This window comes from Triticum aestivum, chromosome 6A, assembly GCF_018294505.1.
Source record: "Triticum aestivum cultivar Chinese Spring chromosome 6A, IWGSC CS RefSeq v2.1, whole genome shotgun sequence".
NCBI classification, from domain to species: domain Eukaryota; kingdom Viridiplantae; phylum Streptophyta; class Magnoliopsida; order Poales; family Poaceae; genus Triticum; species Triticum aestivum.
Genome location: NC_057809.1, coordinates 86,524,063 through 86,547,257, shown reverse-complemented (window position 1 = coordinate 86,547,257; position 23,195 = coordinate 86,524,063). Strand labels below are relative to the sequence as shown.

The following is a 23,195-nucleotide window of genomic DNA, read 5'->3' as shown; positions in this document are numbered from 1 at the left end:
CTGAATGTTTCAGACCCGTTGACTAAGCCTCTTCCACGAGCAAAACATGATCAGCACCAACGCTCCATGGGTGTTAAAATCATTATTGTTTAATCTAGATTATTGACTCTAGTGCAAGTGGGAGACCGAAGGAAATATGCCCTAGAGGCAATAATAAAGTTATTATTTATTTCCTTATTTCATGATAAATGTTTATTATTCATGCTAGAATTGTATTAACCGGAAACATAATACATGTGTGAATACATAGACAAACATAGTGTCACTAGTATGCCTCTACTTGACTAGCTCATTGATCAAAGATGGTTAAGTTTCCTAACCATAGACATGAGTTGTTATTTGATCAACGGGATCACATCATTAGGATAATGATGTGATTGATTTGACCCATTCCGTTAGCTTAGCACTTGATCGTTTGTTTACTGCTATTGCTTTCTTCATGACTTATACATGTTCTTATGACTATGAGATTATGCAACTCCCGAATACCGGAGGAACACTTTGTGTGCTACCAAACGTCGCAACGTAACTGGATGATTAGAAAGGTGCTCTATAGGTGTCTCCGATGGTACTTGTTGAGTTGGCATAGATCAAGATTAGGATTTGTCACTCCGATTGTCGAAGAGGTATCTCTGGGCCCTCTCGGTAATACACATCACTATAAGCCTTGCAAGCATGATAACTAATGAGTTAGTTATAGGGTGATGTATTACGGAATGAGTAAAGAGACTTGCTAGTAACGAGATTGAACTAGGTATTGGATACCGACGATCGAATCTCGGGCAAGTAACATACCGATGACAAAGTGAACAACGTATAGTGTTGTGCGGTTTGACCGATAAAGATCTTCGTAGAATATGTAGGAACCAATATGAGCATCGAGGTTCCGCTATTGGTTATTGACCGGAGACATGTCTCGGTCATGTCTACATAGTTCTCGAACCCGTAGGGTCCGCACGCTTAAAGTTCGATGACGGTTATATTATGAGTTTATGTATTTTGATGTACCGAAGGAAGTTCGGAGTCCCGGATGTGATCATGGACATGACGAGGAGTCTCGAAATGGTCGAGAAATAAAGACTGATATATTGGAAGCATATATTTGGATATCGTAAGTGTTCCGGGTGAAATCGGGATTTTACCGGAGTACCGGGGGTTACCGGAACCCCCCAGGGGTTTAATGGGCCAAGATGGGCCTTAGTGGAGAAGAGGAGGGGCGGACAGGGCAGGCCGCGCGCCCCCTCTCCCTCTAGTCCGAATTGGACAAGGAGGGGGGGCGGCGCCCCCCTTTCCTTCCTCTTTCCCTCCTCCTTCCCCTTCTCCTACTCCAACTAGGAAAGGAGGGAGTCCTACTCCCGGTGGGAGTAGGACTCCTCCCTGGCGCGTCTCCTCCTGGCCAGCTGCCTCTTCCCCTAGCTCCTTTATATACGGGGGCAGGGGGCACCTCTAGACACACAAGTTGATCGCAAAGATCTCTCCCAGCCGTGTGCGGTGCCCCCCTCCACCATAATCCACCTTGGTCATACTGTAGCGGTGTTTAGGCGAAGCCCTACTGCGGTAGCTTCATCAACATCGTACCACGCCGTCGTGCTGACGAAACTCTTCCCCGAGCTCTACTGGATCGTGAGTTTGCGGGACGTCACCGAGCTGAACATGTGCTGAACGCGGAGGTGCCCTACGTTCGGTACTGAGGATCGATCGATCGTGAAGACGTGCGACTACATCAACCGCGTTGTCATAACGCTTCCGCTTAATGGTCTACGAGGGTACGTGGACGACACTCTCCCCTCTCGTTGTTATGCATCACCATGATCCTGCGTGTGCGTAGGATTTGTTTTTTTGAAATTACTACGTTCCCCAACAGGGCCATCCTCCTGATGGTAGTGGCCGTAGTTGCGGCGCTTATTGCTGGGGGGCTCCTCCAACCCCTCGTCGTCGCCACCCTTAGGCGTCTTCGGGTCTTCCTCGGCGGTGGGCGGCAGCACAACCTCGTTGGGCATTGGGTGAAGGGGCTGCTTGCCCTTGTTGTCAACCTCCGTGCCCATCTCATTGCTCCCCTCAATCTGCACACAATTCATGGAGTCACGCACAACACAGAGTTCATGGCTAATTGAAGAGCTTGTAGTTACAACGGCATGACTGTCACTCTTCTCCTCCTCTCCATCCACCCTATATTTACTCACCCTGCCCACCACTACTTACCCACCCCCTCTCTTCTCTCACTATCAACCTTCCTCCTCCCCATCGCCATGAGCTCTAGCTCCAGCTCCAACGCCAACCCCTTCCCTTGGGGTATTGACTCGGGGGCCTTCTTCCTCGGGTGGACGGCTAGTGACCGGACCAAGTTTGAGAATGCCATGGAGGTGTGCTCGAACTTCGGCTCCATGCCTGAGATGCAAAACGAATCAAATGCAGTGCTCATGAAGGCCAGTAAAGAAGAGTTGTAGACACTGATTCCTGACCCAGCGAAGGGCGTGATGGCAGTTGACATCATTCGCTAGGCCATGAATCAGGCCGTCTCCGTCGACTCTAAACAGAGGAAGAAGTGGTGCAAGTACAAGACCTACTGGGCTCCTAATGACCGCTGTGCCGCAGTGTGCTGGGAGACGGCTATCGCGCCACCGGCGGTCAGCGGCGGGGAGTCTAAGGAGGAGGAAGAAGAAGCGGTGCAGATGCCAGCAAGGGCGCCAGAGCCATGCCGTCGTTCCTGGCCGATCGACCTCGACTCCGCCGAGGACGACGACGACGACCCGCCGGCCCGCACGACGATGAAGAAGAAGATGAAGCGCAGCGGCTCAACCAGCCGCTCCGCACGCCGGTAACGGCTACCGCGGTCAGCCGGTGTCCGTTGTCCACCCCTATCCCCCAATCCCCCAATCCCCCTTCTGCATTCCGGTCTTGCATGTATGAACTCGTATGAACTAGTATGAACTACCCCTATGCTTATCTACATATTCCCCATTCCCCTCCGCCGTCGATCAAATCTATCACCGTGGATCGAATCTAGCGTGCAGGTCAAAGAGATAGAAGTGCTTACCGCCATTTATGGAGTCCGGTGGTCTTCTTCCTCTGCTCCGATCTGCCGCCGCCGGTGATGGAGTCCGGTGGTGTTCTTCCTCTGCTCCGATCCGCCGCCGCCGGTGAGAGTTGGGAGAGTGGGGAAGAGTGGGGAGAGGGGCGGTGAGGGGCGGTGAGGCTAATAACTGTCGGCGCTTCGGGAAGCAACGCAGCTTCTCGAGCGTGGCCGCGCGCGTGCAGCCGCTGCCGCCCACGTGCACTGCTCGGGACTGGCCCTGGAGAAACTGCCGATTCGTGGGTTTCCAGTGAGCCAGGCCCAGAGCTGCTTTAAGTTCCGTGCGATGCAGGCCCAATAGTAAAAACAGACAACCAAACAGCCCACACACATTCCGCGCGGGTCTGGTTGGGCTCGATGCGGGCAACCAAACACGCCCCTAGTCGCTCCCGTGGCGCACACATAACACACAAGCACACACACATCGTCCATTAATAATCAAGGAGCCACACACCCAACACACAAAGCACACACGGATGCCCAACAACACCGCAATCCTCCACTCCTCCAAGAGCCCAACAACTAAGTTCGTCTAGCCACGCGAGCGCCCATGACCTTGATGTTCAAAATCATATTAAGTTGGATTGTTCAAAATCATTGGATGTCCCACTTAATGCTTAGTAGTATAATTTTGAACAATGGCGTCATGACTTCTTCCTCGTCGAGTGGTTGTTCCTCCTCCTTCAAGGAAGAAGCAGAGAAGCTCTGTGCCAACACAGGGCTGGGACGACCTCCCTATAACGGCCGACGACGGGAAAAATTTGGGGTCTCGAAGCATGCAGTGGGTTGTATGTCATGAAACAATATCATGACTACAAGATGACTAGTGACCGATCCGTAGCTGAGCAGTCTCATGAGACACAATCAGTTGCCAAGGAACTTGAGCATTTCAATTATGTGCTATCATACAAGTTTATTATCGGAGGCATTCTTGCCAAGCTTTCACGCTCATGGAGGAATTTTGCTACTTCTCCAAAGCATAGAGACAAGAATTTTTTGTTGTCAATTTAATTGATACTCTTGATGTGAAAGAGAAGGTGAGGGCAAGCGACACACATGCTTGTTTTCATGAGGGGAGTTCTAATGCCAACTTGGTGTACGTGGAGAACTTCTAGTCCCACAAATTTAAAAACAAGAACTGTGAGGGAAAAGAGAAGTTTGCGGGCAAGAACAAGGCCTCGCAGTCTGCCAACTTCAAGAAAAAGGAGACCTTTAGGAAGAAAGAAAAAAAGGCATATATACGGTAAAGATGGACACTGGAAAAATGATTGCATGGATCACTTTGACATGTGTCAGCATGGGAATGGCGTTGAGACCATTAATGTTGTTAGATGGAAGGAGTGCACATGATTGGGCGTGCCAAAAAAATCGAAGTTGATTTAGACGGAAGCCAACGTCTCGGTCAACGCTTATATTTTGGCTTGACAGGTGTGTATTGCGATCCAAACGGCCCCTTAATCCCACACAAGTTGTGAAAGATGTTTTCGACCAAAATATAAGATTGATTGTCTCACACATCACTAAGAGGTTGAGAAGTTGTCTTGCAACGCCTCGCACGCGCATCATGTTTAGTGAACCGGACGGGCCGGTCCAGGACCTTTGCACGTGTGCATGCTGGATTCTTTTTTCATACAAGTAAGAAGCCGAAACATTTTTCCGCTAGTGGAAAACAAAACCAAACTGTTGTGACTGTTTCCATTCGTCTCCTCATTAGTATTTTTGTTCAGCTTCCACTCATGGAGTCTATATTAGAGGTTGCTCCTCTTTCGTAGATACATGTCACCTCATCTCTCCCAATATGACCACCTCCTAGTTTTCAGGCTTTGTATTGCTTACCGCTTTTCCATCTTGCTCCCCAGCGTACACTACAAACTCAAATAGCAAGTCTTGTGATCTTGTGCAGGAGAGGGACAATCAGGTTTTTTGAGAGCGCTCTCGCACAATTGTTGAATCTTTTTTTATAGTGGCTGAACGCCGACGACCACCTCGACAACATGTTGCTTGCACATGGTGCTGAGACTGGGAACACCTCTTATTCCATTGCTTCATACGTGATCTTATCCTCTTAGTTAGGGATTATATCGGACTGCGTATTAGCAGTCAACATGGATATGCTTGTCCTTTATGTACACGATTGCATGACTAGTTACATCACTATGATGTTTGATTCAATCATTAGGATGCGACGATTTGGCTCCGGGGCTCATCTGTCCCATGGATGAACACTAAAATTGAAAAGAGTAGCAAACAAACAAAACAAATGATTTTTTTTGGCATGCCAGATGCTCGAATGTGTGATGTTTCTGTCAAATTTGGTGTTGTTTCGACATTTGAGTAGCTCTCGGAAAAACAAAACTCAGGCTTGTGAGAAAGTTTGAAAAAACACATTGTTTAGAGCTCTTTTTTTTGCCACGAGCTCGTCGAATATCGAAAGACCACCAAAATTGGCATGGGCATCACGAAGTCAAACATCTTGCATGCAATTTCTTTCCGGAAATTTTCTACTACTATTTTCTTGATTTCTACTATTCACTGGGAGCAGATGAGCCCAGACTCACATAGCAATCAACGCAATCATCATCTCTATTAAATTATCATGTTCTATTTATTGCTTTTCTGAATTAAACTTCTTGAAAAATTGCTCAAATATTGAACACACCTGGAAGCACTAGTACGAGGTAGAAATAGCAAGGGAAGCGTAGGATAGGGGGAAAGCAGCACCGTGTCTCGCTCGGATTCGTCCTAGACGTACGACGGTTTCTTCTTTGAGGTCGAGCGGCATCAGGATCAGGATGCACCTGTCGCATCTTTACTAGAAGAGTTGGGCGTGCTTTGCTGCATTGTTATTGTTGTTGGGTTTCTTAAAAAGTACTCACTCTGATTTAAAATATAAGTTGTATTACTTTTTTAAAAATAAATTATTTTAAAGTTTGATCAAATTTGTATACAAATATATTAAAATCATAATATCAAATCAGTATAATTAGATTCATCATGTAATGAATTTCCATATTTTTTTAATATTGTCAATCTTGATATTTTTGGCTCTGAACTTGATCAAAGTTAAAGGAATTTGACTCTCCAAAAAACTAACGCCCTTATATTTTGGAATTGATGGAATATTTAGTTTGACAGGACGGTAAGATGATGAATTGTGCTTTATTTTTTTATAATATGATGATTTGGTGGGCCTTTCTGGATATGATTATGTGTTATCAGCTAATAAACACATATTTAAGTGGGGAAATTTCTATCTCCGTAGTTGTATGTACTATATTGATGCTACAATATCACATGGTGGCGTTTCTTTTTCCTAGGTGGTGGGAGGGTGCGCAGGATTGATATGTATTTATAGGCCAGTTGCTATAACTTGAATTGAAAAATCATTGGCCCGATCAAAATTGTAAATCAAATCCAAAATTGAATACCTCAGTCGAATCGAAGAGCATAAATTAGAGAATATAGTAAATTAAAATAATTAAATGAGAGAGCTCCTTGAGAAATTGTTGACCCGGTGAACATCATAAATCAAATCCAAATTGAACACCTTTCAAATTGAAGCTTTAAAATTAGGAAACATAGTAAAGTAAAATAATTAAATGAGAGAGCTCGTTGAGAAATTGTTGAGCCGGTCAAAATTGAGTGACTCAATTTTAATTGAAGATCTCAGTTAATTGTGAGGATTTAAAAATTAGAAAGCATAGTGTATAGTATAAAACAGTTGAATGAGATAGCTTTGAGAAATTGCTGTCCCGACCAAAATCAGGTGACCTAATTTCAATTGGAGACCTCAATTGATTGTAAGCTCTTCAAACTTAGGGAGCTTAGTGTTATAAACTAGAAGGGTTGGGCACTCTATTGCGCCATTGGTGTTGTTGGATTTCATAAAAAAATCACTCACTGTTGTAAAATATAAGGTGTATTGCTTTTTTGAAAAGTAAAACCTGTTAAGTTTGATCAAATTTATAGAAAAATTATGGTTAGATCCATCATGAAATGAGTTTCCATACTTCTTTTGTTTAATATCGTGGATGTCGATATTTTTTGCTATGAACTTGGTCAAAGTAAACAAATTCAATATTTTTTGCTATGAACTTGGTCAAAGTTGAAGAATTTTGATTTTTCAAAAAACTAATACCCCTTATATTTTGAAACTAATGGAATATTTAGTTTGGCAGGTGGGGTAGATGATAGACTGTGTTTTAATTTTGTTTATAATGCGGCGATTTGATGGGATTTTTGTGATGTGGTTATATCTGTGTTATCCGCTAACCAACATATATTTACTAGCTAAGTGTCCGTGTGTTGCCACGGATTAACAAATATATATATACAAAGAGAAAATTCATGTGACATGAGAGTCAAAGGTCATTTCTATGGGATGATATCTCATGGTCATGATCTAGTAGATACATACATCTCGTCATTGTCTTTCTTCCACACTCCATGTCTGAGCTACCACGCGACATTCGACTTCCTTCTCCCACCATGCATGCTTTTATCTCCTATTTCTCCTACCTTTACCTTACACGACAGTACCAAGTTTCTTGTCCAACTATCATAATCTTCTCCGGTAGGGCACCCCCTTAGATTATTACTGACTTGTACATGTTGCAAATAAGATCAACGAAAATGGATACTAAATTTCTGATGAGAAATGAGAATTCAGGGCAATATCTTCCCAAGACAATAATAATTCCAAGACAATCTTTTTATACCTTCTGTCAATATTGGGACACACATTCCACACAATAAGCATGCAATGATGTTGATACTTGATTAATTGTCATTATATGTCTATAGTAAAGATAACTTTACTCAAAACCGCCTATCTTAGCCAAATCAACAAATCTCTCTCATTAATGCAATTTTCTTTAGAAAACAAATAATAGATTCTTTCCTGTCTTAGCCAAATCAACGGATCTCTTTCATTAATGCAATTTGCTTTAGCAAACAAATAATAGATTCTTTCCTACCTTAGCCAAATCAACGGATCTCTCCCATTAATGCAATTTGCTTTAACAAACAAATAATAGATTCTTTCCTACCTTAGCCAAATCAATGGATCTCTCCCCGGTTCGCTGGGCGCGTTTCGGTGGGTGGGCGTGGGGGTGGGGGTAATTTGATGGAAATAAACCGGTTGAAAATAAACCGGTTGAAAATAAACGGATCCTGTCTCACTCTTCACTTTCTTTACAATAAACTTCAGAATAGCAATCTTGGCGAGTGATCTCGACGGGGTTCAATCGGCGTGGCGCACCGCTGATTCTTCCAGGAGTGGGTGCTGAGAGGAAGGATCCCAAACCTCCATTGTCAATCGGCCAGAGCTGCATCGTCCTTTGGATCAGAGCGTGGACGGGATCAAGACGGTAGGGTTTGAGGAATTTGTAGGACATGAGGGTTTATGGTTGGCAGCACGAGAACTCACCCATATCTTGGCAGACGGCAGGCCCGAGGTGCGGTCGTGTTCATGCTTCGGGAGCTGCCACATGCTGTCCTCGCCGCCATCAGCGACACCACCGCCATCGCCTGTTGCCACCACTTCAGCGCCACGAGCGTGGGACCGAGGGACGAAGGGAAGGGAAGGAAGTGAATTGACGTACCTATGTTTGGTATATATCACACGAGGAATCAAAACTGGATGCACGTGAAAGCATAGAGATGGGAGAGGAGGACAGAGGAAGGGAAGGGCAAGAGGAACCTGAGGATGTGCGATGAAGGAGCGATGCCAAAACATCACAAAGGGGGACCCGTAGCTCGTCACGTAGCGCGGCCGCCTCATTGCCGGCTGCCACCCCGCGCTACCGCCTCCGTGCGCAGGTTCCGTTCGTGGAGCGTGAGGAGCGCATGACCTGCCTTCACCGCGGCCTGGTCCTCCCCACTATCGTGAAGCTCGCCCGCATCGCCGCCCCAATTGCTCAGGATGACGGATGAAGATCCTGCAACAGCGACGTGGGTGAGGGATGCAGCCGACGATGGAGGGATGATTTTCGTGGCTAAACCCTCCCTATCAAAATAACTACTTAAAAAAGGCAAAGATCGATGCATTAGGAAAATTAGGATTTGGAATTGATTGTCATAAAACAAAATTTTATTAATTGATAACGTGCTATCGGTACATGCCCGTTTATAACGTGTCTAGTTAGGAAACTTTGGAAAAGTTAGGAAAGTTTTTATTGCGAGGGTAAAAAAATCAATGTGAGGAGATATGGTGGTGGGATATGAGACGAAAATAAACCGGACGAAAATAAACCAGACGAAATATAACCAAACGAAAATAAACCGTTGAAAATAAACCGGTTGAAAATAAACGGATCCTGTCTCACTCTTCACTTTCTTTACAATAAACTTCAGAATAGCAATCTTGGCGAGTGATCTCGACGGGGTTCAATCGGCGTGGCGCACCGCTGATTCTTCCAGGAGTGGGTGCTGAGAGGAAGGATCCCAAACCTCCATTGTCAATCGGCCAGAGCTGCATCGTCCTTTGGATCAGAGCGTGGACGGGATCAAGACGGTAGGGTTTGAGGAATTTGCAGGACATGAGGGTTTATGGTTGGCAGCACGAGAACTCACCCATATCTTGGCAGACGGCAGGCCCGAGGTGCGGTCGTGTTCATGCTTCGGGAGCTGCCACATGCTGTCCTCGCCGCCATCAGCGACACCACCGCCATCGCCTGTTGCCACCACTTCAGCGCCACGAGCGTGGGACCGAGGGACGAAGGGAAGGGAAGGAAGTGAATTGACGTACCTATGTTTGGTATATATCACACGAGGAATCAAACTGGATGCACGTGAAAGCATAGAGATGGGAGAGGAGGACAGAGGAAGGGAAGGGCAAGAGGAACCTGAGGATGTGCGATGAAGGAGCGATGCCAAAACATCACAAAGGGGGACCCGTAGCTCGTCACGTAGCGCGGCCGCCTCATTGCCGGCTGCCACCCCGCGCTACCGCCTCCGTGCGCAGGTTCCGTTCGTGGAGCGTGAGGAGCGCATGACCTGCCTTCACCGCGGCCTGGTCCTCCCCACTATCGTGAAGCTCGCCCGCATCGCCGCCCCAATTGCTCAGGATGACGGATGAAGATCCTGCAACAGCGACGTGGGTGAGGGATGCAGCCGACGATGGAGGGATGATTTTCGTGGCTAAACCCTCCCTATCAAAATAACTACTTAAAAAAGGCAAAGATCGATGCATTAGGAAAATTAGGATTTGGAATTGATTGTCATAAAACAAAATTTTATTAATTGATAACGTGCTATCGGTACATGCCCGTTTATAACGTGTCTAGTTAGGAAACTTTGGAAAAGTTAGGAAAGTTTTTATTGTGAGGGTAAAAAAATCAATGTGAGGAGATATGGTGGTGGGATATGAGACGAAAATAAACCGGACGAAAATAAACCAGACGAAATATAACCAAACGAAAATAAACCGTTGAAAATAAACCGGTTGAAAATAAACGGATCCTGTCTCACTCTTCACTTTCTTTACAATAAACTTCAGAATAGCAATCTTGGCGAGTGATCTCGACGGGGTTCAATCGGCGTGGCGCACCGCTGATTCTTCCAGGAGTGGGTGCTGAGAGGAAGGATCCCAAACCTCCATTGTCAATCGGCCAGAGCTGCATCGTCCTTTGGATCAGAGCGTGGACGGGATCAAGACGGTAGGGTTTGAGGAATTTGCAGGACATGAGGGTTTATGGTTGCAGCACGAGAACTCACCCATATCTTGGCAGACGGCAGGCCCGAGGTGCGGTCGTGTTCATGCTTCGGGAGCTGCCACATGCTGTCCTCGCCGCCATCAGCGACACCACCGCCATCGCCTGTTGCCACCACTTCAGCGCCACGAGCGTGGGACCGAGGGACGAAGGGAAGGGAAGGAAGTGAATTGACGTACCTATGTTTGGTATATATCACACGAGGAATCAAAACTGGATGCACGTGAAAGCATAGAGATGGGAGAGGAGGACAGAGGAAGGGAAGGGCAAGAGGAACCTGAGGATGTGCGATGAAGGAGCGATGCCAAAACATCACAAAGGGGGACCCGTAGCTCGTCACGTAGCGCGGCCGCCTCATTGCCGGCTGCCACCCCGCGCTACCGCCTCCGTGCGCAGGTTCCGTTCGTGGAGCGTGAGGAGCGCATGACCTGCCTTCACCGCGGCCTGGTCCTCCCCACTATCGTGAAGCTCGCCCGCATCGCCGCCCCAATTGCTCAGGATGACGGATGAAGATCCTGCAACAGCGACGTGGGTGAGGGATGCAGCCGACGATGGAGGGATGATTTTCGTGGCTAAACCCTCCCTATAAAAATAACTACTTAAAAAAGGCAAAGATCGATGCATTAGGAAAATTAGGATTTGGAATTGATTGTCATAAAACAAAATTTTATTAATTGATAACGTGCTATCGGTACATGCCCGTTTATAACGTGTCTAGTTAGGAAACTTTGGAAAAGTTAGGAAAGTTTTTATTGTGAGGGTAAAAAAATCAATGTGAGGAGATATGGTGGTGGGATATGAGACGAAAATAAACCGGACGAAAATAAACCAGACGAAATATAACCAAACGAAAATAAACCGTTGAAAATAAACCGGTTGAAAATAAACGGATCCTGTCTCACTCTTCACTTTCTTTACAATAAACTTCAGAATAGCAATCTTGGCGAGTGATCTCGACGGGGTTCAATCGGCGTGGCGCACCGCTGATTCTTCCAAGAGTGGGTGCTGAGAGGAAGGATCCCAAACCTCCATTGTCAATCGGCCACAGCTGCATCGTCCTTTGGATCAGAGCGTGGACGGGATCAAGACGGTAGGGTTTGAGGAATTTGCAGGACATGAGGGTTTATGGTTGGCAGCACGAGAACTCACCCATATCTTGGCAGACGGCAGGCCCGAGGTGCGGTCGTGTTCATGCTTCGGGAGCTGCCACATGCTGTCCTCGCCGCCATCAGCGACACCACCGCCATCGCCTGTTGCCACCACTTCAGCGCCACGAGCGTGGGACCGAGGGACGAAGGGAAGGGAAGGAAGTGAATTGACGTACCTATGTTTGGTATATATCACACGAGGAATCAAAACTGGATGCACGTGAAAGCATAGAGATGGGAGAGGAGGACAGAGGAAGGGAAGGGCAAGAGGAACCTGAGGATGTGCGATGAAGGAGCGATGCCAAAACATCACAAAGGGGGACCCGTAGCTCGTCACGTAGCGCGGCCGCCTCATTGCCGGCTGCCACCCCGCGCTACCGCCTCCGTGCGCAGGTTCCGTTCGTGGAGCGTGAGGAGCGCATGACCTGCCTTCACCGCGGCCTGGTCCTCCCCACTATCGTGAAGCTCGCCCGCATCGCCGCCCCAATTGCTCAGGATGACGGATGAAGATCCTGCAACAGCGACGTGGGTGAGGGATGCAGCCGACGATGGAGGGATGATTTTCGTGGCTAAACCCTCCCTATCAAAATAACTACTTAAAAAGGCAAAGATCGATGCATTAGGAAAATTAGGATTTGAAATTGATTGTCATAAAACAAAATTTTATTAATTGATAACGTGCTATCGGTACATGCCCGTTTATAACGTGTCTAGTTAGGAAACTTTGGAGAAGTTAGGAAAGTTTTAATTGTGAGGGTAAAAAAATCAATGTGAGGAGATATGGTGGTGGGATATGAGACGAAAATAAACCGGACGAAAATAAACCAGACGAAATATAACCAGACGAAAATAAACCGTGGACGCAATCCTACCAACTGCTCCATTAGGAGTAGAGATGTGAAGAAATTTCTGCGTCGACCGCAGCATGTACTATGTTGGTGCTACAGTATCACATGGTGGCCCTTCTTTTTCTAGGTGGTAGGAGGTTGTGCGGCATTGATATGTTTCATAAGCCGGTTGCTGCTAATTGATTTGAAAATAGTTGGCCCGATCAAAATCGTAAACCAAATACAAAATTAAATACCTCAATAGAATGAAAGAGTTTCAAAATTAGGGAACTAAAAGAATTGAATGGAAGAGCTCTTTGAGAAATTTGTTGACCCGGTTAAAATCAGGTGACACATTCTAAATTGAAGACCTCAATTGATTTTAAGACCTTATAAATTAGGAAGCATAGTGTGTATAGTACAAAATAATTTGAATAAAAAAACTTTGAAAAAAAATTGTTGATCCAATTTCAATTGAGACCTGAATTGTATGTGGGATCTTTAAAATTAAGGAACTTAGTGTTATAGAGGATAATGGGCTCACCACGTAGCAGGAGCATCCATTGACGATTATTGGTTTCGTCAACGGATACGTGCTTCCATAGCCCTGATGCACCCTTCGTCGGCCACGGCAGCAGATACGTGCTTCGTTCTTTACACCCTAATTCTGCTCAGGTGAATACGTGCAGATGGGCAGTTGCTGCATCGGTAGTTGCTGTGAGCTCCAGTACGTACTCCATACTCCATAGCTATTGGTTTCGACACACAAGTGTCAGCACCACAAAACACACAATGTTGTGTAACTTATTTACGAACTAAAACCACGACGCTCATTTTGGATCCGAGGGGGTATACTATAGTGTCTTTAACAACATAATAAAATTTTAGACAGGCAAGCACGCCATTCTTTGTTACTTACAACGGTGAACGCAAGCATAATTTTGGCGATCACAAGGAGTAACTGCAAATTCTGAACCCGGCATGAAAATGCCTCGAGTGTACCACCATATATAGCTTCCGAATCAACAAACAGAAATACCTCATCTGTATGATCTGTCACGCAGCTGAATAATACCGCCCCGTGGGTGAGGATCAGTAAAATGCATTGCATTCCACATCTCAGAATCATATTAGGTGCATCTGATAGGTACTTTTACAAGCCAAAATGGCCAGAAACAATATTCAGCCAGGGTACTTCCACATCTCAGTCTCCTCAAGAAAGAGTGCAACATGCTAGTAAAACATGTCGATGTGATAAGTAAACATGTCGATGTGATAAGTAAGCTAACATGTCGATGAATGACCTTCATGGCCTCATTCTTACCTTCTTACCTTCATGGCCTCATTCTTACCTTCTTACCTTCCCAGTTCACCACAAAATCATGCCATAACTCGAGAAGCGATCCAGCACTTGTCATGCCTCAACACACAGAAGGGATCCTCCACTGACAAGTCAATGGCGTTCTGAAAGGTCCAGCAAGGGGAGGCAACGCAAACGTAAATAATATTACTGCCCCTGCTTCCACCTGATGGCGCATTGCCCTCACCAACGGATCCCGACACCGGACCTCCCTCCTTTACCACATCATTACTGCCACCACTTCCACCTGAAGACACATTGCCCTCACCAGCAGAACCTGACATAGGGCCTCCCTCCATTACCACATCATCACTGCCACTGCTTCCACCTGTTGGCGCATTGCCCTCAACAGAAGAACCTGACATAGGGCCTCCCTCCACTACCACATCATCACTGTCAGCACAATCAAAGCCCAGCGTCTTAAGCACCTTCCCCTTCTTCAAGATATAACAAAGAAACAAGTACTCACAATCCAGACCCTGGTATCTATGGAAGACGAATGTCTTCAGATGAGACTCAAGGCAATCGCAAGAGCCAAGGGACTTCCAGAACTCAGCACAATCAACACTATCAGGTGAACTGGGTTGAATGGACTGGATAGCAAAAAAAAAAACAATGTTAGAGTTTAGCATATCAATCTTCAAATTACACCAAAAATACAACTAGAAGTGCTAGAACAGATATCTACAACATCAATCTGGAATATATAACCATGAACAACTAGCACTTGAATAAGCTGATATCCACATTATCATTTTGAATCACAATAGATAAACAAGTATAGGGACGAACAGATATCGATATGATGCGGGTACTACCATGACGTGAAGCGTCTCAAGGCGAGGAAAGCATCTGAGCAGAGTGTCCAGCATCTTGACCTCCATGTCGTGCGAAAACCGCACCTTGACAGCCAGCATCTTCAAACTTGGCAGCATGGCCCTAGCTCTCACATTCATACCAGCCTGCCATTGAGGCAAATTAAACACCATGAGAAATTTGATTGGATGCACAGTCATGTAATGAGTGTTAAGTGCAGGTCACAGAAGTAACAAGACCCAGTTAACCTGATGACAACGCCACCAATCTCGAGCGCGTGGACCTGGAGGTCCAAGAAGCCGAGCACCTCCAGCCTAGGCGCATTGACAATCCTAACGGGCCTCCGATCGGAAATGCTATGGAAGAGCAGGCGCTCCAGGCAAGGTGCATCCTCGACGATGATTTCATTGAAACCACATCTCCATTCCATCATGACGCGGAGGCTGCTGGACCTGATACGGAGGCGTGAACGGCAGCTGTACGCCATGGCAAAGGAGAGGATTCTCAGCTTGAAGCAGTGCGCGAGCAAGGCATCGACATCCCGGTCCTCGATGATGGAGTGAAAAAGGCCGAGCTCATGGAGGTTGGGAAATGCGGGCTGGTGGGCGGTAGTGTCTGGGAAGCGCCAGAAGCCGATGTAGAGGCGGGTGAGAGAGCCACAGCTGAGGATGTCATCGGGGAGCGGCATGTCGAGCGGCCAGGGTCGGTTGAAGAGGATGAGGTCCTGGACGTTCTTGGCGGCGAGGCTGGCGACCAGGCGCTCCAGCGCGTACTCCTGCCGGTGGAAGGAGGTGCGGGTGACGCGCACGGCACGGACGGGGCCGGGGTGAGCGGCCACGCAGCGCGAGAGGGCACGCACGGCGTGCCTGTCGGCGGCCCTGATGTGGGCGTCGTGGACGAGGAGCGGGGTCGCCGCCCAGACGCCGCGCCAGCGGGTCGAGAGGACCATGGTGCGCGCGGCTTCGTTGGTGGGGAGGCAGGAGACGATGTTGGAGAGCAGGTCGTCCGGGAGACGGCTGATGTGGTCCTGGCCGTCACCATCCTGTGCCGCCGGAACGACAGCGGGCCCGTCGGCGGGGGCGGCGGTGTCGTCGTCGGAGGAGGTGAGGGAGAAGTGGTCGTCGTCGGAGTCGGAGGACTCGTCGGCGTCGGCGTCGGGCGTGGGGACGAAGGGAGGGAGATGAGGTAGGGGACGATGCGATCGATGCGATGCTGCGCGGACGGCCCCTCCAGTGCCAGAAGGTTGAAGTACGGCCCGATTTGGGCGTAGGTAACAAACACTTCTTCTCCTCCCCCTCCGGCGGCGTCCATGGCGGCGGATCCCGGCTAGGGTTTTGTCGGCGGGCACGAGGCGAGCAGGCTGAAGGAATGGGGATTGGCGTGGGGTGCCGTGGACCGTGGTGGACTGGTGATAGTTGGGCTCTGTGGCTTGACTAGTGTTGTGAGTTGTGAAGTGTGAGCTTGTGGACCAAAATTTAAAATTCAAATACATTCCATATATTGCAGATCAATCAAACAGATAAATTCAGCTGTGAACAGTTGTGACACAACTACTATTGACAGGTGAATTGATTTTTTTCTTGTGTATGTCAAAGTCAGATTCATGATTCTTAGGGGTTTATAATAGTCTACCCGTCGCGCCACTTTGCGAACTAGAGGCCGCACTATAAAAAGCCACACTATAGAAAGGGAGTTTTTATTATGTTTGAGATGATTTATACTTCCAGTGAATTTTTATAATATATCTGTTCATTTTCAAAAATGAAGGAAGGGAGACGTCGAGAATAATTTTCTCGCCACTCTATATCCAACTTTTCGTTCAAATCACCTGCAGGACAAGTCCTGAAAAAACCAATCGCTGCTTACACTAAGGCGAACGCTAGGCGCCGGCGCACCGGCCGGAAGTTTCGGCCGGTCCCGCCCCAGCCGTTTGATGCGAGCCGCTTGGCCAATGGATCTGGGCAAAAAAAGAAAAACGATTCGCTCACGTCTTCTTCTTCCTCAGGCTGGATCAGCAACTCCCACTCACGATCCTCGACGCCGCGCCTGCAGTCCCCTCCGATGGCCGTCCTTGTGGTCTGTCCCCACCCTCGCTGGCCGTCCTCGTGGTCGGTCCCCACCCTCGCCGCCCGTTCTCGACGTTGAATGGATGTAGTCAAAAACTACCTCAATCCATGCAACAGCTGCGCCTGCGGTTGCAGCTCCACCGGCGACGGTTATAGCGCCCCTCCGGATGTAGCTCCGTCGCCGCCCCTCGCCGCTCGCTGCATGGAATTGCGTCGGCGACGACCACCAGTCAGTCAACGCCATTGAATGGATGTAGCAAAAAAATTCACCGGTAGTAGCAAAAATAAACTACAGATGCAGCAAAAATCAAACACTGTCGCCGTCTTCGCGAGGTCGCAACTCCGCCTTACATGGATGTAGCAAAAAACTTCAGCGGTAGTAGAAAAATCTACTACGGTTGTAGCAAAAATCGTCATTGTCATCGTCGCGAGGTCGCAGCTCCGCCTGATGAATGTAGCAAAAAACGTCGCTAGTAGTAACAAAATCCAACTATGGTTGCAGCTGTTGGAAATATGCCCTAGAGGCAATAATAAATTGATTATTATTATATTTCCTTGTTCATGATAATCGTTTATTATCCATGCTAGAATTGTATTGATAGGAAACTCAGATACATGTGTGGATACATAGACAACACCATGTCCCTAGTAAGCCTCTAGTTGACTAGCTCGTTAATCAATAGATGGTTATGGTTTCCTGACCATGGACATTGGATGTCGTTGATAACGGGATCACATCATTAGGAGAATGATGTGATGGACAAGACCCAATCCTAAGCCTAGCACAAGATCATGTAGTTCATATGCTAAAGCTTTTCTAATGTCAAGTATCATTTCCTTAGACCATGAGATTGTGCAACTCCCGGATACCGTAGGAGTGCTTTGGGTGTGCCAAACGTCACAACGTAACTGGGTGGCTATAAAGGTACACTACGGGTATCTCTGAAAGTGTCTGTTGGGTTGGCACGAATCGAGATTGGGATTTTGTCACTCCGTGTAAACGGAGAGATATCTCTGGGCCCACTCGGTAGGACATCATCATAATGTGCACAATGTGACCAAGGGGTTGATCACGGGATGATGTGTTACGGAACGAGTAAAGAGACTTGCCGGTAACGAGATTGAACAAGGTATCGGTATACCGACGATCGAATCTCGGGCAAGTACCATACCGCTAGACAAAGGGAATTGTATACGGGATTGATTGAGTCCTTGACATCATGGTTCATCCGATGAGATCATCGTGGAACATGTGGGAGCCAACATGGGTATCCAGATCCCGCTGTTGGTTATTGACCGGAGAACATCTCGGTCATGACTACATGTCTCCCGAACCCGTAGGGTCTACACACTTAAGGTTCGATGGCGCTAGGGTTATAAAGGAAGTTTGTATGTGGTTACCGAATGTTGTTCGGAGTCCCGGATGAGATCCCGGACGTCACGAGGAGTTCCGGAATGGTCCGGAGGTAAAGATTTATATATAGGAAGTCCTGTTTCGGCCATCGGGACAAGTTTCGGGGTCATCGGTATTGTACCGGGACCACCGGAAGGGTCCCGGGGGCCCACCGGGTGGGGCCACCTGCCCCGGGGGGCCACATGGGCTGTAGGGGGTGCGCCTTGGCCTACATGGGCCAAGGGCACCAGCCCCAAGAGGACCATGCGCCTAGGGAACCCTAGAGGGAAGAGTCCTCAAGGGGGAAGGCACCTCCGAGGTGCCTTGGGGAGGATGGACTCCTCCCCCCCTCTTAGCCGCACCCCTTCCTTGGAGGAAGGGGCAAGGCTGCGCCTTCCCCCTCTCCCCTGCCCCTATATATAGTGGAGGGGAGGGAGGGCATCCATACCTGAGTCCTTGGCGCCTCCCTCCCTCCCGTGACACCTCCTCCTCTCCCGTAGGTGCTTGGCGAAGCCCTGCAGGATTGCCACGCTCCTCCATCACCACCACGCCGTTGTGCTGCTGCTGGATGGAGTCTTCCTCAACCTCTCCCTCTCTCCTTGCTGGATCAAGGCGTGGGAGACATCGTCGAGCTGTACGTGTGTTGAACGCGGAGGTGCCGTCCGTTCGGCACTAGGATCATCGGTGATCTGAATCACGACGAGTACGACTCCATCAACCCCGTTCACTTGAACGCTTCCGCTTAGCGATCTACAAGGGTATGTAGATGCACTCTCCTTCTACTCGTTGCTGGTCTCTCCATAGATAGATCTTGGTGATTCGTAGGAAAATTTTTGAATTTCTGCTACGTTCCCCAACAGTGGCATCATGAGCTAGGTCTATTGCGTAGATTCTTTGCACGAGTAGAACACAAAGTAGTTGTGGGCGTCGATATTGTTCAATATGCTTGCCGTTACTAGTCTTATCTTGATTCGGCGGCATCGTGGGATGAAGCGGCCCGGACCAACCTTACACGTACGCTTACGTGAGACCGGTTCCACCGACAAACATGCACTAGTTGCATAAGGTGGCTGGCGGGTGTCTGTCTCTCCCACTTTAGTCGGATCGGATTCGATGAAAAGGGTCCTTATGAAGGGTAAATAGAAATTGGCATATCACGTTGTGGTTCATGTGTAGGTAAGAAACGTTCTTGCTAGAAACCCATAGCAGCCACGTAAAACATGCAAACAACAATTAGAGGACGTCTAACTTGTTTTTGCAGGGTATGCTATGTGATGTGATATGGCCAAAAAGGATGTGATGAATGATATATGTGATGTATGAGATTGATATTGTTCTTGTAATAGGAATCACGACTTGCATGTCGATGAGTATGACAACCGGCAGGAGCCATAGGAGTTGTCTTTATTTATTTGTGACATGCGTGTCAACTTAAACGTCATGTAATTACTTTACTTTATTGCTAACCGTTAGCCATAGTAGTAGAAGTAATAGTTGGCAAGGCAACTTCATGAATACACGATGATGGAGATCATGATGATGGAGATCATGGTGTCATGTCGGTGACGATGATGATCATGGAGCCCCGAAGATGGAGATCAAAAGGAGCAAAGTGATGATGGCCATATCATGTCACTATTTGATTGCATGTGATGTTTATCATGTTTATACATCTTATTTGCTTAGAACGACGATAGTAAATAAGATGATCCCTTACAACAATTTCAAGAAGTGTTCTCCCCTAACTGTGCACCGTTGCGACAGTTCGTGTTTCGAAGCACCACGTGATGATCGGGTGTTAGATTCTAACATTCACATACAACGGGTGTAAGACAGATTTACACACGCGAAACACTTAGGGTTAACTTGACGAGCCTAGCATGTACAGACATGGCCTCGGAACACGGAGACCGAAAGGTCGAACATGAGTCGTATAGAAGATACGATCAACATGAAGATGTTCACCGATGATGACTAGTCCGTCTCACGTGATGATCGGACACGGCCTAGTTTGACTCGGATCATGTAATCACTTAGATGACTAGAGGGATGTCTATCTGAGTGGGAGTTCATAAGATGAACTTAATTATCCTGAACATAGTCAAAAGGTTTTTGCAAATTATGTCGTAGCTCACGCTATAGTTCTACTGTTTAGATATGTTCCTAGAGAAAAAAATAGTTGAAAGTTGATAGTAGCAATTATGCGGACTAGGTCCGTAAACTGAGGATTGTCCTCATTGCTTCATAGAAGGCTTATGTCCTTAATGCACCGCTCAGTGTGCTGAACCTCGAACGTTGTCTGTGGTTGTTGCGAACATCTGACATACACGTTTTGATAACTACGTGATAGTTCAGTTAAACGGTTTAGAGTTGAGGCACCAAAGACGTTTTTGAAACATCGCGAAACATATGAGATGTTTTGAGGGCTGAAATTGAGATTTCAGGCTCGTGCCCATGTCAAGAGGTATAAGACCTCCGATGACTTTCTTAACCTGCAAACTAAGGAGAAAAGCTCAATTGTTGAGCTTGTGCTCAGATTGTCTGAGTACAACAATCATTTGAATCTAGTGGGAGTTGATCTTCCAGATAAGACAGTGATGGTTCTCCAAAGTCATTGCCACCAAGCTGTTAGAGCTTCGTGATGAACTATAACATATCAGGGATAGATATGATGATCCTTGAGGTATTCGCGATGTTTGACACCGCGAAAGTAGAAATCAAGAAGGAGCATCAATTGTTGATGGTTGGTGAAACCACTAGTTTCAAGAAGGGCATGGGCAAGAAGGGATACTTCATGAAACGGCAAATCAGCTGCTGCTCTAGTGAAGAAACCCAAGGTAAAACCCAAACCCGAGACTAAGTGCTTCTGTAATAAGGGGAACAACCACTAGAGCAGAATTACCCTAGATACTTGGTAGATAAGAAGGTTGGCAAGGTCGATAGAAGTATATTGGATATACATTGTGTTAATGTGTACTTTGCTAGTACTCCTAGTAGCACCAGGGTATTAGATACCGGTTCGGTTGCTAAGTGTTAGTAACTCGAAACAAAAAGGCTACGGAATAAACGGAGACTAGCTAAAGGTGAGCTGACGATATGTGTTGGAAGTTTTTCCAAGCTTGATATGATCAAGCATCGCACGCTCCCTCTACCAAAGAGATTGGTGTTAAACCTAAATACTTGTTATTTGGTGTTTGCGTTGAGCATAGACATGATTGGATTACGTCTATCGCAATACGGTTATTCATTTAAGGAGAATAATGGTTACTCTGTTTATTTGAATAATACCTTCAATGGTCTTACACCTAAAATGAATGGTTTATTAAATCTCGATCGTAGTGATACACATGTTCATGCCAAAAGATAGTAATGATAGTACCACCTACTTGTGGCACTGCCACGTAAGTCATATCGGTATAAAACGCATGAAGAAGCTCCATATTGATGGATCTTTGGGCTCACTCGTTTTTGAAAAGTTTGAGACATGCGAACCATGTCTATTGGTGTATATGCATGAAGAAACTCCATGCAAATGGACCGTTTTGACTCACTTGATTTTGAATCACTTGGGACATGCAAATCATACCACATGGGCAAGATGACTGAAAAGCCTCGTTTTCAGTAAGATGGAACAAGATAGCAACTTGTTGGAAGTAACACATTTTGATGTGTGCAGTCCAATGAGTGCTGAGGCATGCAGTGAATATCGTTATGTTCTTACTTCACAGATGATTCGAGTAGATGTTGAGTATATTTACTTGATGAATCACGAGTCTGAATTATTGAAAGGTTCAAGTAATTTCAGTGTGAAGTTGAAAGATCGTCGTGACAAGAGGATAAAAGATCTATGATATGATCATAGAGATGAATATCTGAATCACGAGTTTGGCACAGAATTAAGACATTGTGGAAATTGTTTCACAACTGATACAACCTGGAACACCATAGTGTGATGGTGTGTCCAAACGTCATAGTTGCACCCTATTGGATATGATGCGTACCATGATGTCTCTTATCGAATTACCACTATTGTTCATGGGTTAGGCATTAGAGACAACCACATTCACTTTAAATAGGGCACCACGTAATTCCGTTGAGATGACACCGTATGAATTATGGTTTAGAGAAACCTAAGTTGTCGTTTCTTAAAAGTTTGGGGCTGCGACGCTTATATGAAAAAGTTTCAGGTTGATAAGCTCGAACCCAAAGCGGATGAAATGCATCTTCATAAGACACCCAAAATAGTTGGGTATACCTCCTAATTCAGATCCGAAAGCAATATGGATTGTTTCTAGAATCGGGTCCTTTCTCGAAGAAAAGTTTCTCTCGAAAAGTTGAGTGGGAGGATGGTGGAGACTTGATGAGGTTATTGAACCATCACTTCAACCAGTGTGTAGCAGGGCACAGGAAGTTGTTCCTGTGGCACCTACACCAACTGAAGTAGAAGCTTATGATAGTGATCATGAAACTTCAGATCAAGTCATTCCCAAACCTCGTAGGGTGACAAGGATACGTACTACTTCAGAGTGGTACAGTAATCCTGTCTTGGAAGTCATGTTGCTAGACAACAATGAACCTACGAGCTATGGAGAAGCGATGGTGGGCCCGGATTCCGATAAATGGCTCGAGGCCATGTAATCCGAGAGAGGATCCATATATGAAAACAAAGTGTAGACTTTGGAAGAACTACTTGATGGTCGTAAGGCTGTTAGGTACATATGGATTTTGAAAGGAAGACAGACAATGATGGTAAGTGTCACCATTGAGAAAGCTCGACTTGTCGTTAAGATGTTTTTCGAC

General features: G+C 46.7%; 2 long non-coding RNA genes and 1 pseudogene across 5 annotated transcripts; all 3 read right to left on the bottom strand.

Annotated features, from left to right (window-relative positions):
* Positions 1-8,118: 8,118 nt before the first annotated feature.
* LOC123130356 (uncharacterized) lies at positions 8,119-9,207 on the bottom strand. The gene is made up of 3 exons (XR_006463813.1): positions 8,775-9,207; positions 8,502-8,676; positions 8,119-8,400 (listed from the first exon to the last, which is right to left on the bottom strand). It is a non-coding gene; the product is annotated as an uncharacterized lncRNA (long non-coding RNA).
* A 167-nt stretch (positions 9,208-9,374) lies between these two features.
* Positions 9,375-11,348, bottom strand: LOC123130355 (uncharacterized). 3 transcript variants are annotated; one of them, XR_006463811.1, is made up of 5 exons: positions 11,063-11,348; positions 10,790-10,964; positions 9,919-10,689; positions 9,647-9,821; positions 9,375-9,545 (listed from the first exon to the last, which is right to left on the bottom strand). It is a non-coding gene; the product is annotated as an uncharacterized lncRNA (long non-coding RNA). The 3 variants fall into 3 exon arrangements; XR_006463810.1 differs by having other exon boundaries at positions 10,790-11,348; XR_006463812.1 differs by having other exon boundaries at positions 9,647-9,747; positions 10,790-11,348.
* A 2,498-nt stretch (positions 11,349-13,846) lies between these two features.
* On the bottom strand, positions 13,847-16,349 carry LOC123132212 (putative F-box protein At1g67390; annotated as a pseudogene). Its single transcript, XR_006464564.1, has 3 exons — positions 15,185-16,349; positions 14,939-15,083; positions 13,847-14,713 (listed from the first exon to the last, which is right to left on the bottom strand). The product of XR_006464564.1 is annotated as a putative F-box protein At1g67390 (transcript).
* Between the last annotated feature and the right edge of the window lie 6,846 nt (positions 16,350-23,195).